Consider the following 13434-nt stretch of genomic DNA (forward strand, 5'->3'; position numbering starts at 1 on the left):
ATCTCCTGAGCAGAGACTTTTCTCCTCTCAGCATGAGTGGTCTCTACACCCAGAGGTGGTGCACAGACTTTTCCAAGAGTGAGGAACTCCCCAGGTGGACCTGTTCGCTACTCAGCAGAACTGCCAGTGTCCCCGGTCTGCTCGGGGGGGGGCTGGCAATGGGTGCTATCTTGATGTCTTCCTCCTGTCCTGGTCAGGCCAGCTTCTCTATGCCTTCTCCCCGATCCTGCTGATTGGCAGGGTCCTGGAAAAGATAAAGACGGACAGGGTCCGGGTCCTCCTGATTTGCCCTGGCATGGCCCAGGCAGCATTGGTATGGGACCCTCATGAGCCTGGCGGTTGCCCCACCATGACTGCCGTCCTGCCCAGACCTGCTCTCCCAGGACCAGGGCCGCCGCCTCCACCCCAACCTAGCAGCACTCCACCTCACGGCATGACTGTTCAATGGTTAGGCCGGGAGGAAAGGACGTGCTTGGAAGGGGTTCAGCGCATCCTCTTGGAAAGCAGGTTACCCTCGATGCGTCGAGCCTACTTGGCTAAGTGGTCTCAGTTTTCCCGATGAACAGCTGAGCAGGGCATTTCCCCTGTGGCTGCCCTGATCCAGCTCATTTTAGACTATCTCCTTTACCTTAGACCCCAGGGCCTGACACCCTCGTCTGTCAAGGTGCACTTGGCGACCATATTGGCCTTCCACCTGCTAGTGCAGGGGCAGTGTTCCCCCATACTATGACTTGCCGATTCCTTAAGGGATTGGATTGTCTCTTCCCGTACATTAGGCCCCTAGTCCTGCAGTGGGATCTGAACTTGGTGCTGGCATGGTGGACGGGTCCCTCCTTTGAGCCATTGGCTACATGCTCCTGGTTGCATCTCTCATGGAAGGTAGCCTTCCTGGTGCCCATCATGTCCACTAGATGGGTCTCAGGATCCTGACCTCCAATCCCCTGTACAGGGTGTTTCATAAGGATAAGGTGCAGCTCTGCCCACATCCTTCATTCCTCCTAAAAGTGGTCTCCGGCTACCACATGGTCAGGACATTTTCCTGCTGGTCCTCTGCCCCAAGTCCCATGCATCCAGTGAGGAGCGTTGCCTGCACACTCTGGATGTCAAATGGGCTCTGGCCTTTCACCTGGAGTGGACTAAGCCATTTAGGAAGTCTTCGCAACTGTTCATCGCCTTGGCTGAACGCATGAGAGGTCGGCCAATCTCCACTCAGTGGCTCTCCAACTGGATCACCTCATGCATCCGTACCTGTTATGACCTGGTGGGAATCCCTCCACCATCAATTGTGAGGGCACACTTAACTAGAGCGTGAGCCTCGTCAGCTCCTTTTTAGCCCATGTCCCCATTCAGGACACTTGCAGGGCTGCCACGTGGTCTTCAATTCACACATTCACTTCACATTATGCGATTGTCTCCCAGACCAGGGAAGATGCTAGGTTCGGCAGGGCTGTGCTCCGTCCTGAGAGTTTGTGAACTCCTACCCACCTCCAGCAGATACAGCTTGGAATCACCTATTGTGGAATACACATGAGCAATCACCCCAAGAAGAAAAGACAGTTACCTTTTCCGTAACTGGTGTTCTTCGAGATGTGTTGCTCATGTCCATTCCACATCCCGCCCTCCTTTCCCTATCAGAGTTATCTGGCAAGAAGGAACTGAGGGCAGGGGGAGCGCGCAGCGCCCCTTATACTGTGCCATGGAGGTGCCACTCTAGGGGTCGCTAGGGGCACTCCCCTATGGGTACTGCTAGGGGAAAAACTTCTGGCACTGGTGCACAGGGCAAGCATGCACATCTATTGTGGAATAGACATGAGCAACACATCTCAAAGAACACCAGTTAGGGAAAAGGTAACTGTCTTTTTAGCAAAAGTAAAAACAATGAGGAGTCTTGTGATACCTTAAAGACTAACAATTTATTAGAGCATAAGCTTTTGTGGACTATGGCCCACTTCTTCAGATGTGTAGAGAAAGTGTAAATACAGTTCAAGATGTTACCTCACCCACCTTCTCGCTCTAGTATCCTGGGACGAACATGGTTACAACTACACTGTGTAAAATCTTTTTAGCTTCACAGCACCTCTGTAGGAGGTAGGGTAGTTCCCCATTTTATAGATGGGGAACAGAGGCAGAGAAACTTAGTGATACACAGGAAGCCAGTGGTGGAGCAGGAAGTTGAACCTGGGTCTCCCAGGCTAGTATTCTAACCACTGGGCCATGCTTCTTGTATGCAGTGAGGGGTGCTGTTGGAATATTGTATGGGTTCATGGGTGGCAGGGGAACCATAGGGGAAGGGGAGTGTGAGAAGAAATGTTAGTGAAATGTGCACTCTTCTCAAAAGACTGGCTTCCCAGATCCCCTCACTTAATCTGCTTAATGAGTCAGCCAGTGAAAGATGTGCCTGTATTTTGTTGCACCTGGGTGAATTCCATTGATATCACTGGGGCTCTGCGTGGGCACCTAGGTATGTCTGTGTTCAGCAAGTTGCAGGATCAGGGCCTAAGAGACTGTCTTTGGGGATGGTTAGGCACGTATTAGGTTTGTGTATGACAGAATAAGGAGGAACCTCTCCTTCTGTCCCTATACAGATCCTTTAACCCTAGATTACTTCAATTCAAGGAACAGATTTACAGTGGAATTTACCTGCAGCAAAACTTCACTGTGGCCTGGTCCACACTGCAGCGTTAAATCGATTTAAACAGCGTTAAATCGATTTAACGCTGTACCCGTCCACACTACAAGGCACTTTAAATCAATTTTAAGGGCTCTTAAAATCTATTTCTGTACTCCTCCCCAATGAGAGGAGTAACCCTAAAATCGATATTACTATATCGATTTAGGGTTAGTGTGGACGGAAATCGAAGTTATTGGTCTCATTCTTTTACTGAGCTACCCAGAGTGCACCGCTCCGGAAATCTATGGTAGCCTAGGACCATGGACGCCCACCACCGAATTAATGTGCCCTAGTGTGGACGCGTAAAATCGATTTTATAAAACCAGTTTTATAAAACCGGTTTTAATAATTTCGATTTTATGCTGTAGTGTAGACGTGGCCTGTGAAATGAACCCCTCCCCCCATGCAGTTGCATTGCCTTGCCAAATGTTCAAACTAGGATTTCAGCTAGAGGGAAGCTTTTCCATGGAGGTTGGATCTGTGTACTCCACTGTAATTAAACATCTGTGTGGAAGTCCAGGCATTATAGACTAGCAGTGACCCATTTCACAACATGCAGCTGAAATGAGCTGTCCATAAACTTCAAAAGGACTAGGAGCACTGGCCTTTGGCCTTGGGCCTTGCAACACGCATGTGTCATATGCATTATTACTGTATGCTCTGCCTTGTTACTTACTAGCTAGATGGCTTATTTCATTATTTAATGAGACTTCACACAGTAAGGACATGCCACGTACATCATGTCAGGTTGTTATAGTCTCACTGAATGAAGAAAAATCATCCTCTTCAGACTGCCAAAAAAAAAATAAAAAAGCCACAAAACTCCAGGCAGTTGCTGGCTGTGTACAAGAATTAATAACAATGAAGAGACAGCAGATCTTATAATTCACCCTGGGCGAATAGATTATTTGCTGAAAAATGCACTTTTGGTTGACTCCTAATTATTTGCAGATTTGATGTACACAGTATGTCATTCACAAAATGACCAGAGGAGGTGTTGGTGCTGCTGCCCTCTGTTTTTAAGCTTTGGCCCAGTGGTTAGGGTATGCACCTGGAATATGGTAGACACAGGTTCGAATCTCTGCTCAGGAACAGACCAGAGTTTTCAGTGAAATAACAATTTCAGATTCAGTTCAACCTGAACTAAACTTTTTTTTTTTTTAATTTGATTTGATTTGAGGAGCCACCACCCTGAAAAATCAGTTATTCACCCAGCCCTACTTATAATGATGCCGTTAGTGGCTCTAGGGTTGAGGATCCTGTTACGCTTCCTCTACCTGTCTGTTAAATTGTGAGCTCTTCAGACCAGAGTCTGGCTTGTACAGGGTTAAGCATGTTGTTGGTGCTTAACAAATAAAACTAATTTTTCGTAAGGTAACAGTTCTCAAAAGGAAAATTGACTATCACTGTCTGAACCCAGGAGTGAAATTAGAATCTTAAGGATTTAAAAACAAACAAACAAAAAAGAACCCACCCCACAAATCAGAGGTTTTGATAGGGATCTGAACCCTCAAACTCCAGGACATAATCCACCCTCTGACTGATGGGATTGGGAAGAGACTTTCCATGTTGTTTAATCTTTGCTTCACAGGGAGTTTTCCTAGGCCTTTTTCTGATGCATCTGGCCTTGGCCAGCAGTGACAGATAGAACATGGACTGGATGGACCACTGGTCTGATGCAGTCTGGAGATTCCTATTTTCCAAAGCTTAGTATGTGGCTTTTGGTTTGTATGTAGAATTCAAGAGGCTCTTAATGTGCTCCAGTAACTCAGAACCAGCATCACTTTTTAAAAACCAAGTTCCATACAACTGTATGGATGTGGGTGTGTAACAAAAGAGGATTTCCTCAAATACATATTGGAAATACATAGACATACACACACCTAAAAAAAGTACAACAGAGAAATTGCAATTCTGAAATATTACATTTGAATAACAGTAAATACTTGACATAACCCTCTGTGAACAAGAAAATATAGGGCTGAGGCAAAATCTGAACTGACCCTTGTGACCCTCGCTGACTCTGTACTGCGGATGCATTCTGACACTTCTGCTATGTTAATGTTGCAGGCTGATGTTGTGCCCCTTCAGTCTGAAGTTATGGTGGGTTATACAATGGTGGCAGCCTGGGGTATTTTTTTAAATGCCATCCCATTTTTTAGGGGACAGAGTCATACCGTTAACATACGCAAATGTTACCCATGTTAGAATATCAATGTATCCATGCTGCTTTTTTTTCACAGCACCAGAACATTAGGGGTCTTCTAGATTAAAGATATTGGTCCCTGCCTTGAAGTGCTGCAAATCTAGTATTGGGTCATTGTTTTCCTCTTTGAACTGATTATTTCTGGAGCTGGCTGGCCTCCCCTCCTCTATTTCTAATTTCCTGTCTGCTCTGCCAGTTCTCCCCGCACCCCCACATCATCTCTGGTGAGGTTGACCTTTACCCTTGCCACCCTAGACAAAAGTCATTCTACCTTTCTGATTTTATGTCCCATCTTTATTAAGGAACATATACTGTCCCCACTCACTAAGGCTTCTGGGGACCTTACTTTAATAAAATGTTTATTCTAGCTTGCCAGAACCCACTGCTAGTTTATCAAAAAACCCACTGCTGGTTACAAAGGTTGATCATAAGCCTCACTAAACAGATGGGTCTTTGTAAACCACAGCTCAGATGCCATCTTTCCCAGGCTACTGACCAGTTCTCCATCCTGGTGCTTACTTTCACCACCCCTTTGAATTTACTTAGATGCCAAGCATTCTAGTGTCATTCTGGGTATAGCTGTATATCTTCAAACTGCCATGCAACCATTAATGAATCCTCATCTCAGAAAAGATATACTGGCACTACAAAAGGTTCAGAAAAGGGCAACTAAAATGATTAGGGGTTTGGAGAGGGTCCCATATCAGGAGAGATTAAAGAGGCTAGGACTTTTCAGCTTGGAAAAGAGGAGACTAAGGGGGGATATGATAGAGGTATATAAAATCATGAGTGATGTGGAGAAAGTGGATAAGGAAAAGTTATTTACTTATTCCCATAATACAAGAACTAGGGGTCACCAAATGAAATTAATCGGCAGCAGATTTAAAACAAATAAAAGGAAGTTCTTCTTCGAGTGATTGCTCACATCCATTCCAGTTAGGTGTGCGCGCCGTGCGTGCACGTTCGTCGGAAACTTTTTACCCTAGCAACTCCAGTGGGCCGGCAGGTTGCCCCCTGGAGTGGCGCCGCCATGGCGCCCAATATATATCCCTGCCGGCCCACCCGCTCCTCAGTTCCTTCTTACCGCCGTGTCGGTCGTTGGCACTGTGGAGCGCGGCATAGCTGTCCTCCACGTCCCTAGCTCTCCTTGTTTTTCTATCGTTATCTCTATTGTAGTGTTAATTAGACTGTTAAGTAGATAGTAGTAGTTAAGTGTTAAGTAGTTGTAAATAGTTTTTCGCCGGGGGCTTAGCCCTTCCCGGCACCCGGCACCGGGCTCATGCCTGGTTCGCCGGGCTTCAAGCAGTGTGCGGCCTGCAAGAAGCCTATGCCCACGAGCGACCCCCACGACGCGTGCCTGAAGTGCCTGGGGGAATCGCATAGATCCGACAAGTGCCGCATCTGCAAGGCTTTTAAGCCAAGGACTAAGAAGGAGAGGGATCAAAGGCTCCGGACTCTCCTCATGGAGGCGGCACTTGACCCGGCGGCTTCGCAGGCCGTGATGTCGGCGCCGGCACCGGATCGCACCGGCACCGAGAAGACTCCCCGGCACCGACCTTCTCCGGCACCGGGGACAGAGCCTAGGCCGTCGAAGTCCATTACTCCGGCCAGGCACACCCGAGTGGAGCGCCCGGCCTCAGCATCGGCCGCGGCGCCGCCGGCACCGTCGACTCCGGGCCCGGCGGGTCCGTCGAGTCCGGTGCCGCCAAGCTCCCCCATGACATCTGGGGTCGAGATAGTGGTGCCATCTACACCAGAGACCTTCGCCTCGGCACGGGACCTCATAGCCATGACCGAGCCCACTCAGCTACCACCCCCGGTACCTCCGGTGCGGGTTGTGTCCAGAGGCGAGCCTATGATGTCGGCACCGTCCCGGGACTCTCGCTCTCGCTCCAGGTCCCGACGTCAGGGTCGCTCCAGATCCCGCCGCCGCTCGCAGTCCCGGCACCGCTCCCCTCAGCGGTACCGGTCGCACTCGCGGCGCCGGTCGACACCGAGACGATCGCGGTCAGACTCCAGCCGTCGTTACCGGCACCGCGAGTCCAGGAGCCGATCCAGACGTTCGCCGCACCGGTCGACCTCCCGGCGCCGAGCTGGTGGCAGGTCCCGGTCCCGGTCGACCTCCCGGTACCGAACCGGTGGCAGGTCCCGATCCCGGCACCGAAGCGGCGCCCGGTACCGATCCAGATCCCGGCACCGTGGCAGAACTCGGTCCCGCTCCCGGCACCGTTACGACTCCCGGCACCGGTCCCCGGCACCGAGACGATCGCCCGTGCCGGCCCGCGCGGACCCTTACCATCCAGGGTCCGCCCCGCCATGGCCCTCGAGGCAGCCGTCCGTGTCTTCGCTGGCGGACAGTGGGTACGCGCTCGGCACCGACCGGCAGGCGGCGCTGTTCAGCGAGCCTCCACAGCAGGACGCAGCCCCACAGCAATGGGGTTTCTGGACACCCTGGGCGTATCATCAGGCCCAGGGCCCCCAACAGCTCCCTGCTAGGCCGGCGACTGCAGAGCGCAGGGCACCTGAGGCCTCGTTGTCTCGCCCCCCTCCCTCCCCGGATGGGGAGGAAGGATCCAAGCAACAGGACTCCACTTTGGCTCCTGAGGCAGAGGCGAGGGCCGAGGGAGACCCCCCTTTAGACACCCTCTTGCCGGGGGTCTCCTCATCTTCTTCCCCTGATGAAGCGGTGGCTGGGACCTCCTCCAACAGCCCCCCCCCGCTGGACCTCAGGGCGCACCAGGACCTCCTCCGGCGAGTAGCCCAAAACCTGAGTCTACAAGCCGAGGAGGTCTCGGAGGTAGAGGACCCTATTGTCACCATCCTCTCGGCAGACGCTCCCACCAGGGTCGCCCTGCCGTTCATACGGACCATCCAGGCCAATGCCAACACCATCTGGCAGTCTCCGGCCTCCATTCCTCCCACTGCGAAGGGCGTCGAGAGGAAGTACATGGCTCCTTCTAAGGGCTACGAGTACCTCCACGTACGCCCGACTCCGTGTTCCCTGGTGGTCCAATCCGTCAATGATAAGGAGCGTCATGGTCAGGAGGCTCCAGCCCCCAAATCCAGGGAGGCTAGGCGGATGGATCTCCTCGGCCGTAAGGTGTACTCGGCGGGGGCGCTGCAACTCAGGGTCTCCAACCAACAGGCCCTGTTAAGTAGATACGCCTTTAACTCCTGGGTGGCAGCAGACAAATTCAAGGAGCTGTTGCCACAAGACGCTCGTCAGGAGTTTGCGGCCATCCTAGAGGAAGGCAAGAAGGTCGCACGCACGTCCTTGCAAGCCTCTCTGGACGCTGCGGATTCGGCTGCCCGTACCCTCGCGTCGGGTGTAACGATGCGTCGCCTCTCCTGGCTGCAGGTTTCCGGCCTTCCGCCGGAGCTCCAGCACACAATACAGGACCTTCCTTTTGAAGGCCAAGGGCTGTTCTCGGATAAGACAGACCCTAGACTCAAGAGTCTAAAAGACAACCGAGTCATCATGAGGTCACTGGGGATGCACACTCCAGTGACGCAGCGCAGACCCTTCCGGCCGCAGCAACAACAACAACAGCGCAGGCCGTATCTCCAGTTCCGCCAGCGGCAGGACCTTAACAGGCGCCGCGGCAGGAACGGAAGGCGCAGGCACTCGGGGAACCAAAGGGGCCAAAACCAAGGCTCCTCTAAGCCCCCGCCTGGTCCCAAGCCTTCATTTTGAAGGTGCGCCCGAGGGCGCAGTAACAGTTTCCCCATTGGATCCTTTCCCCCCGTTTTCCAACCGCCTTTCTTTTTTCCTCCCGGCGTGGTCCCTAATAACATCAGACCGCTGGGTCTTACGCACGGTGCAGTCGGGATACCGCCTGCAGTTTGTTTCATTTCCTCCTCCCCGCCCCCCTTCCTCGTCCCTCTTCAGGGACCCCTCTCACGAGCAATTCCTTCGGCAGGAGGTGCAGACGCTCCTCGGCAAAGGAGCTATAGAGGCGGTGCCGGAGAACGAGAAAGGCAAGGGGTTTTATTCCCGCTACTTTCTGATCCTCAAGGCCAAGGGAGGCCTCAGGCCCATCCTCGACCTGCGAGAGCTCAACAAGTACCTGGTGAAGTTGAAGTTCCGCATGGTTTCCTTGGGGACCATTATCCCATCCCTGGATCCGGGAGACTGGTACGCCGCCCTCGACATGCAGGACGCGTATTTCCACATTGCTATCTGGCCACCCCACAGACGTTTCCTTCGCTTCGTTGTGGGGTCTCTGCATTACCAATTTGCAGTCCTCCCATTTGGCTTGTCCACGGCCCCGAGAGTGTTTACGAAATGCATGGCAGTTGTTGTGGCGCAGCTTCGGCGCAGTCGTATCCACGTGTTCCCGTATCTGGACGATTGGTTGATTCGGGGCACGTCGGAACAACAAGTCTGCAGCCATGTCCGTGTGATCACCGACATGTTCGCCACTCTGGGCCTCTTGGTGAACACAGACAAGTCCACCCTGGCCCCCACACAAAAGGTGGAATTCATCGGGGCCGTCCTGGACGCCACTGTGGGCAGGGCCTTGCTGCCATTGCAGCGGTTCCAGGCCTTGTCGGCAATCGTGCAACGACTACAGACAGCCCCCCTGACGTCAGTGAGGACGTGTCTAACCCTGTTAGGCCACATGGCGGCCTGTACTTTCGTGACCAATTACGCTCGGCTCCGCATGAGGCCACTCCAGTTGTGGCTCATCGGTCATTACAGGCCGACAAGACAGCCACTAGATATGTTAATCACGATCCCCCAGAGGGTCTTAGATTCTCTCGGCTGGTGGCTGGACCAGTCAGTGTTGTGTGCGGGTCTCCCCTTCCACCCATCTCAGCCCTCGGTGTCCCTAACAACAGATGCCTCAGATCTCGGCTGGGGGGCCCACGCAGGGACCCTGAGGACGCAGGGCCTGTGGTCCCAGGAGGAGGTGGGGCTACACATCAACATGCGGGAGTTGAGAGCGGTCCGTCTTGCTTGTCAAACGTTCTGTCATCAGCTCCAGGGTCGTTGTGTCGCGGTGTTCACCGACAACACGACGACCATGTATTATATCAACAAGCAGGGCGGCACCAGATCCTCCTCCCTGTGCCACGAGGCGATACGACTCTGGGACTTTTGTGTAGCCCACTCCATTCACCTCATGGCTTCCTTCCTCCCCGGAGTACGGAACACGCTGGCGGATCGATTGAGCAGATCCTTCCTGTCACACGAGTGGTCCCTTCGCCCGGACGTCGCCCTCTCCATCTTCCGGAGGTGGGGTTATCCCCGGGTGGACCTCTTCGCGGCCAAGGGGAACAGGAAGTGCCAAGCGTTCTGCTCCTTTCAGGGCAGGGAACCCGGGTCGATAGCGGATGCCTTCCTCATCCAGTGGTCGACCCACCTGTACTATGCATTTCCCCCATTCCCGTTGGTCCACAGGGTCCTTCTGAAGGTGCGCAGGGACAGGGCTCACGTGATCATGGTAGCCCCGGCGTGGCCCAGACAGCACTGGTACCCCATGCTGCTGGACCTGACCATAGCCGACCCAGTTCCCCTGCCCCTTCATCCGGACCTGATTACCCAGGAGCACGGGACCCTCTGTCACCCGGACCTGCAGTCGCTGCACCTAGCGGCGTGGCTCCTGCGTGGCTGACTGGCTCTGAGCTGCGCTGTTCCACGCCGGTGAGGGAAGTGCTCTTGGGCAGCAGGAAGCCGTCCACAAGAGCGACATATTTGGCCAAATGGAAGCGATTCTCCTATTGGTGCGTGGAGAGAAATCTCCGCCCTATGGAAGTTTCAGTAGCCAACATCTTAGACTACATTTGGTCCCTCAAAGGGCAAGGTCTGGCCATATCGTCGTTACGAGTCCACCTAGCGGCTATCTCCACCTTTCACCCGGGTGCGGATGGTCACTCTGTTTTTTCCCACCCGACGGTGTCTAGATTCCTTAAGGGGCTGGAACGTTTATACCCTAACGTCCGTCCCCCTGCTCCAACCTGGGATCTTAACCTGGTGTTGTCCCGACTCATGGGGCCCCCCTTTGAGCCGTTAGCTACTTGCTCCCTGCTTTACCTCTCTTGGAAGACGGCCTTTCTAGTAGCTATCACCTCAGCTAGACGGGTGTCGGAACTCCGGGCTCTTGTGGTAGACCCCCCATACACGGTCTTCCACAAGGACAAGGTGCAGCTGAGACCACACCCTGCTTTTCTCCCCAAGGTGGTCTCAGCTTTCCACGTCAACCAAGAGATATTTCTCCCGGTTTTTTTCCCGAAACCTCACTCCTCAGGCAGGGAGCAGCAGCTCCACTCGCTTGATGTCCGTAGGGCTCTCGCGTTTTACGTGGAGAGGACCAAGCCCTTCCGCAAATCCCCCCAGCTTTTTGTAGCAGTAGCGGACCGCATGAAAGGGCTTCCTATCTCCTCCCAGAGGCTATCCTCTTGGGTAACGTCCTGCATCAGGACCTGCTATGACTTGGCCCACGTCCCTACGGGCCGTGTGACTGCGCATTCTACCAGGGCGCAGGCGTCGTCGCTGGCTTTCCTCGCCCGTGTGCCCATCCAGGAGATCTGTCGGGCAGCGACCTGGTCATCGGTCCACACCTTTGCTTCCCACTACGCCCTGGTCCAGCAGTCTAGAGAGGATGCGGCCTTCGGATCTGCTGTGCTCCATGCCGCGACTTCTCACTCCGACCCCACCGCCTAGGTATGGCTTGGGATTCACCTAACTGGAATGGATGTGAGCAATCACTCGAAGAAGAAAAGACGGTTACTCACCTTTGTAACTGTTGTTCTTCGAGATGTGTTGCTCACATCCATTCCACACCCGCCCTCCTTCCCCACTGTCGGAGTCGCCGGCAAGAAGGAACTGAGGAGCGGGTGGGCCGGCAGGGATATATATTGGGCGCCATGGCGGCGCCACTCCAGGGGGCGACCTGCCGGCCCACTGGAGTTGCTAGGGTAAAAAGTTTCCGACGAACGTGCACGTGCGGCGCGCACACCTAACTGGAATGGATGTGAGCAACACATCTCGAAGAACAACAGTTACAAAGGTGAGTAACCGTCTTTTCTTCATCATGCAGCGTACAGTCAACTTGTGGAACTCCTTACCTGGGGAGGTTGTGAAGACTAGGACTGTAACAGGGTTTAAAAGAGAACTGGATAAATTCATGGTGGTTAAGTCCATAAATGGCTATTAGCCAGGATAGGTAAGGAATGGTGTCCCTAGCCTCCGTTTTTCAGAGGGTGGAGATGGATGGCAGGAGAGAGATGACTTAGACTCATAGACTCTAGGAGTGGAAGTGACCTCGAGAGGTCATCGAGTCCAGTCCCCTGCCCTCATGGGACTTAATCATTGCCTGTTAGGTTCACTCCCTCTGGGGCACTTGGCTTTGGCCACTGTTGGCAGACAGGATACTGGGCTGGATGGACCTTCGGTCTGACCCAGTATGACCATTCTTATATTCTAAGCTAAATGAACCCAAAGTTATGGAGACACATATGAGTCAAGGAAGCCAGCAGAGTATCAGAAACCTGGAAAAATCTCTGATTGGATGGGCTCAGGCATTTAGTCACAAGCTGAGGTGGTTCAAAAGTTTTGGATTTTTTTTAAACAGAAATTTTTTATTGTTTCTTTAAACAAGCACAGCAAGCGGCAAATATTTGGGCACACACTTCTGAAACTCCAAACCGTGTTCAGGTTTTGGCAGACTAATTTCAGCTTTTCAATTAAAAAAACCACAACAAATTTTGAAGGAAAGCAGACATTGTCTGGTGTGTTTTTTTTCTGCTTTTTAAAAACCCCTAGTTTTCGATCCAAAAGAGTTTTGACCGAAAATATTTGTCTAACCCTTTTAATAAACTTTAGTATCTTTTAGCACTAGCTCAGGGGTAGGCAACCTATGGCACACGTGCCGAAGGTGGCACATGAGCTGATTTTCAGTGGCACTCACACTGCCCAGGTCTTGGCCACTGGTCCGGGGGGCTCTGCATTTTAATTTAATTTTAAATGAAGCTTCTTAAACATTTTAAAAACCTTATTTACTTTACATACAACAAAGTTTAGTTATATATTGTAGCCTTATAGAAAGAGACCTTCTAAAAATGTTAAAATGTATTACTGGCATGCGAAACCTTAAATTAGAGTGAATAAATGAAGACTTGGCACAGCACTTCTGAAAGGTTGCTGACCCTTGCGCTAGCTGATGCTGAGAACCAGTGATACCTTGTAAAGATGACTTGAAAAGAAGTTTTCTCAAAAATGGGTTTGTGTCAAGATGCGAAGGGTTTTTAAATGTTTATTTTTTCCAAGGCTTCCTGGGGAGTGGGGAGGAGGAGAGAGGGGGCAGCAAGTGGGGCAGTTTGCCTCCGGCCCCTCAGGGGCCCCCATAAGAATATAGTATTCTATAATATTGCAACATTTTTGTTTATGGAAGGGGCCCCTCAAATTGCTTTGCCCCAGGCCCCCTGAATCCTCTGGGCAGCCCTGCACTGTTCTGAAGGATGAAAAATAATGCTTGTATTATTTTTAGTCCTGTGAAAGATGGCACAGTCGCTGCTGATGAAGACTCTTTGACACGCTAGTATGTCTTATTCC

At 52.3% G+C, this 13434-nt stretch overlaps 1 protein-coding gene across 4 annotated transcripts in view; it reads left to right on the forward strand.

Annotated features, from left to right (window-relative positions):
- Positions 1-13434, forward strand: part of GRHL1 (grainyhead like transcription factor 1) — a 91997-nt gene that overhangs the window by 55994 nt on the left and 22569 nt on the right. The window lies entirely within an intron of this gene.

The sequence above is a fragment of the Gopherus flavomarginatus genome, chromosome 4 (assembly GCF_025201925.1).
Source record: "Gopherus flavomarginatus isolate rGopFla2 chromosome 4, rGopFla2.mat.asm, whole genome shotgun sequence".
Taxonomy (NCBI): Eukaryota; Metazoa; Chordata; order Testudines; family Testudinidae; genus Gopherus; species Gopherus flavomarginatus.